The following is a 6,261-nucleotide window of genomic DNA, read 5'->3' as shown; positions in this document are numbered from 1 at the left end:
ATTTCCACAGCTTCAACCACAATTCTCACTGGATCCAACTTTGAATAGCTGTTATTAATAACTGTCATTAAAAAAACTTAACTTTAAAAAAAAAAAAAAAAAAAATGAGGCCACAGGAAATACAATTAACCCGGTTGGGGAATGGTTGGGCCCGGTTGGGCCCACTTTTGCCCCATTATGGAAGATGACACATGCTTCTAAAAATTGGATTGGACCAACTGATTTGATTGGCTGAATTGAAACTCAATATTCAAAACGATTTTAGTTTATTTAAAAATTATTTTACGGAGTTAAATTGTTGTCAAGTGAGTTAAACTGTTTGAGTCACATCTTATTAGATCACGTAAGAGACCGTATCTAATCTAGTTAATATAAAAATAATATTTTTATAAAAAATTTATTATTAATTGAATCTAAAATCTCATCTCATTGATCAATTTTCAACATATATAATATTAAATTAAATTTATTTTAATAAAAAATATTTTTAATTATATATTTAATAATAAATTATTTAAAATATTATTTTTTAATAATTAATTAATCCAACTATCAATCAATTGATTTGATTACTAATTAGACTAAACTATGCTTTTTTATTAGAGTAATATTCTGTTTGATTATGAATACAATGAGATGAAGTCCAGAGGGGGCTGACAAATTGAACAGTGAGAACAATCTGATATTGACAGCCTTGCACTACGATTCTATAGAAAATAGAAAAAGGATCTTATTTCAACTTTAAAAAAACAAAAAAAAGATTGCAGGAATCAGCTTTAAATATGTTATTTAGCATGATTCATCAATTTAACTAGAAGCCGGACAAAATTATATCTATATATTTTGAATATATAAATAAATAAATAAAAATATTATTATATAATTTAAAAGTAAAATAATATTTAATTATATCAAGATTAAATTATATTTGAAGAGCTAAATTTGAATTTGAGTTCTAATTTAGCTCGAGTTTGAGCTTTTATCTTAATTCATTATTAAAATAATTTTATTTTAGTATATATTTATTAAAACGATATTATTTTATATTAAATTTTTTAGCTTATGAGTTTGAATACCATAAAACTTAAACTAAGTATATTTTGAACTAATTTGAGTTAAATTTAAATTCAAATTTAAATAAATTTGACTTTAATGATATTATATATAAATATTTATCTATTTATGTATTTAAAGTAAATATATATTTATTTGATAAATAAATAATTGAATAAATTGGTTCATTGTAACAAATAAATAATCTCTCTCTCTCTCTCTCTCTCTCTCTATCTATATATATATATTCCACTTGAATTGATGTTGAATATTTGAGATCAATAAGAAATGAGAAAAGAAATTAGCGTGCGTCCTAGGTTTGATATCAATTGAGATGGATGTTTGATAGATCCTTTTTTTTTTTTTTCAAATGATGGTTGAATTTTTTTGCCACTTTTTCATTTATCTAAACTTAAATTGAGAGTGACATGATAGTTATCAATATTCTATAATATAATATATGTTATCAATATAGAATATTACACTTTTAAAAAGAAAAATAAAGTAAAAGTGTATATAAATTTTTTTATTTTTTTATTTTTTTAAAAGTATAACATATGATACAATATAATATATAATATGTAATAAAAAATTAAATTTTTAATATATGATATGTATACAATTCGATTAATATGAGAGACACTTTTGGAATGGAATGTTTATTGGCACCCAAAGTGAAGGGGGAAGAGGATCTTTTAAAGGTATCTTTTCTCTAATTTGATAAATGATTAAGTCCTTGATGGAGGGTATTGATTCAATTTAAGCTACTACAGATTAATTTACCATTTTATGATCCCAATATTTTATCCAACCAGCTGATTAATTCAATCATTTCTTACCTTCCTATAACTCTGATTTGCAGGTTCAATTGTTCATTCTCATATAGAAATGTCAACAGTTAATTAGTCGATAAATACCCTAATATCTGTCATTGTCAATATGAGGAAGGGGGTTGAGTTGAACTGAATTGGAGTTCAAACTCAGCCCGAATTATATGAGCTCATTTTAAAGAAACTCAAGTTCAACTTATTTTAAAAGAACCTAACTCCAGTTCGAATAAAGTTTTTAGTTTAGTTCATTACTAAAACAATGTCATTTTAATTCATATTAGTCAAAACAATATCGTTTTATATCAAATTTTTAAAACTCGCAAGCTTGATGAACTAAGCACTCTAAAGTTCAAACTAAAAAATATTTTCAAATTCAAGAGTGCTTAAGCTAAACTTATTTCAAGTTCGTTTTAGTTGAGTTTAAGTTTAAATAAACTTAGTTTGAATTTTATTTTAATAATAATATATATATAAATATTTATTTTATTTATATATTTAAAATAGATGCATGTTATTTGACAAATAAATCGTAGAAAAAGTTGGTCCATTTTAACAAATAAATAAACTTTATCGCATCCATTTCACATTAAACAATAATATATATATAATTTGAGCAGTTAAATTCCAACTGAATGACTAACATATGACAAGAGACATGGAAATAATACTGAGGTTGAACATTTGAGATCGGCAAGAAATGAGAAAAGCAATTAGTGAAAGATTTGGCACCATTCGATTGTCACAATCATGAATAAGTATCTCTTTTAGGTTGGCATTTGGCAATGTGTGTCCTAGGTTTGACATTAATTGAGATGGATGTTTGATAGATGCTGTTTTTTTTTTTTTTTTTTTTTTTTTTGTGTGTGTTTGTTTTTTTAAATCAATGGTTGAATTTTTTTGCCTTTTTTTAATTTTTGGAATTTAATTATAAAAAGATACTATAATTATTAGTATTTTATTATACAATATGATATAAGAAAAAAATGATATATATTATAAGATATTTCAAATTAATATGATATAGTGAATATATCATACATACGATACATATTATCAATACAAAATGATATGTCTTTGAAAATATATATATATCGTAAAGTCTATATAAAAATTTTAAGGGTTTTTGTGATTTTTTTAAAATGATATAGTACTAATTATAATTTTATTAATATTTTATTATTTATTTTTTAAAATACATAATATATAATATAATATAAAAAAAATAGATTTTCGATACATATATAATTTCACTATCATGAGTGACACTTTTGGATTGGGATGTTTTTTGGGACCCAAGTGATGGGGGGAGTGGATATTTTAAAGCTATCTTTTCTCTAATTTGATAAATGATTAACTCCTTGATGAAGGGTATTGATTCAACTTAAGCTACTAGCTACTACAAATTAATTCACCTTTTCATGTTCCCAATATTTTATTCAACTACATAATTAATTCAATAATTTTCTACCTTACTATATCTCTGATTTGTAGGCTCAATTGCACATTCTTATACAAATGTCTTAGGCGGGGGATAAATATTCTAATCCTATCTTTGTCCTTGTAGAGAAAATCTTTCTCTGTCTCTGTCTATTTTTGATACAAGAAAAACAAAAAATTCTTATTATTTCTTTGTAAGAAAATTTTTTCTCCTCGTCCTCTCCCCTCCTCTTTCCTTTCTCATCTCTGCTAAAAACTAATAAAATATTCATTAGTATTTGAGTATATTTGTAATAATAAAAAAACATTAAATGTAATTCAATATATATACGTTTAAGAGATGTATAAAGGAGGGGATAAATTGAGGAAGAGACATGTCAGAGATACATTTATCTCCGTTTCTATCCTTATTTTTATTGGAAAATTTTTCCGCAGTTTGGGGAGGGGTGGGCTGTGGACCTGATTTAGAGATCGGAATTGTCGTCTCTATTCTTATGCTGAGTGAGATGTAGTGTATCTGAAACTTCAGCCTTGAACTCTAGGCCCATCAGGGTATTGCCTAATCGCTGAAATGTAATGGGCTCTCTCCGGAGCCCGAGTTTTTGCTTCTTGTAAGCCCTCTCATTAGTCTGAGCTGGCTTCATTAAATGTACAAACACCCTTGTGATTTGGGCCATGTCTAGGTTCAGATTTTAAGTTTAATCTATGAAAATTGTTTTCAGATTCAAATATACTCACGTGTGTGTAATGCAGTATGCAAAAGTGTTGGTATTTACAAGCTGTTTATGACAGCGGCGTCGTGAATATGATGGCAATTGTGTTATCAGTTCAAATAATATATAATTTTTTTTTTTGTATAAATAATAAATATTACTATATAATTAAATCATTTAAAATTAAAGATAAAATAATATTCAATCATGTGATGATATATTATTGTTTGTATATAAAATTATATATATTATTTATACACATAATTATATTGATATTATGATGGAACAGATGGAAAGATTATTGATCTATAAATAGGGTTGGATTCAAACTGAACCAGCCCCAAACGAGCTTGTGCTGCTTGTCAAACTCGTAAACTAAATATTTTGATACAACACGATGTCGTTTTGACCAATATTTATTAAAACAACATTTTAATAACGAGTTAGTTAAAACTTAAACTTGAGCTTGAAATGAGCCCTAACTCGAGCTCAATTATTGCAAATTGAGTTGAGCTGAAGCTCAATTCAACTTGAATCGAGCCGTATAAATGTCAAGAGAGAAGTGAAAGATAGACAAGTCCATAAGCATTAAAAAAACATATAATATATATATATTTTTCTCTATTATCACTGAATATTAATATCCTATAATATATGATATATATCTTATAATATGATATTAAGATAATTGTATTTATTAATTTTTTAAGATTAAAATACCTGTACTTTCAATTAATAACACAATTAACACGAATATTTTTAAATAATTAAATTCGAAAACTTTTAAATAAAACAATAAATTAATATTATTTTATTACCGTTAATGAAATATAATAATTATTTATATTTATCAAATTTTATTATACATATGATAATTATACTAAAATCATATTCTAAATAATTTATTTTTATAATAATCTCACATGTCTATCTTTCTAAAAAATTTAAATTTAAATTTTTTATAGCAATATTTTAAAATTAAATTTTTAACTTCTCTGCAAAATTTATAAACACAGGGTGAATATGTCATGAAATCGAGAAATATTTCTTGGATTGGAATCTCTTACAAGTTACATGTCTATATAATAAATTTTTTCAGTGATGGCATTACTCCAAGAAAGAAAAAGGGGTAAAATGTAAGTATAAAGAAGAAGAAGATTTGAATGGAATTAGGAAGAAAATGTGTGTTGTTTGTTATACAAAAATGATATAAGAAATACTCTTTTTTTTTTTTTTTTCAGAAATTAAGATATCTTATAATTATTTTTTCCATCAATGTTTACAAATAATACATCAATTCTTTTCAACACATTAACCTTTGTAGTTTTTCTATTATTAATATTTTTTTTTCAAAATTTGCAATATTAATATGAATATAATTATACATACACAATTTTAGTATATAAATAATATGTCATTATATAATTAAATAATTTGAAATTAAAGATAAAGTAACATCTAATCTTATAATGATACATAATTTATATATCAAAAATATGTATAAAAAATACGTATATATAATATTATTTAATCATTATACATATTATAGTCATATGGATATTGAAAAAAAACGTAAAAATCTTTAGGGGTGAGACATCCTTGCAATATCTTCGATCCTCCCATCTTGGAAATACCTTGAGCCATAAAATGAGATGACATAGAAAGCCCTCAAACCTCACTAAATATGAACTACATTGGGTTTTACTCACAATGATTTTTTTTTCTTCTATTTTTCAAATGATAGAAGGTGCCTTGGATCTAGTAAACTATTTTGAATGTGTTTTGTATAACTATAATATGCTATTTTGGAAGGTGTTTTGGATACCCATAAATATAATTTTTGAAAATGTTTTGGACAACTATAATACTATTAATAAAATTATATGTATAAATAATATATATAATTTTACGTATAAATAATAATACATCATTATGTGATTGATTAGTTTTAAATTAGAAATAAAATAATATCTTAATTATATGATAATATATTATTATTTATGTATATATAATTATATAATGACATATAATTATTTATGCATAAAATTATCTGTACGGCCGGTTTGTCAACCCAATTTTACTTCAGAAATATCTCAACAAAATCAACTTGCAGTCCATTTCTAAAAAATATACAAAATAAGTAATAATTTTTGAAATTACATCACTTTTTGTTCTTGTTCTAGACCACATTTTAAATTTTATCATATCTTATATTTGCTTAGTTACGA

The sequence above is a fragment of the Mangifera indica genome, chromosome 17, assembly GCF_011075055.1.
Source record: "Mangifera indica cultivar Alphonso chromosome 17, CATAS_Mindica_2.1, whole genome shotgun sequence".
Classification (NCBI taxonomy): Eukaryota; Viridiplantae; Streptophyta; class Magnoliopsida; order Sapindales; family Anacardiaceae; genus Mangifera; species Mangifera indica.
The sequence above is the reverse complement of the archived record's forward strand: the minus strand, read 5'-3'. Positions refer to the sequence as shown.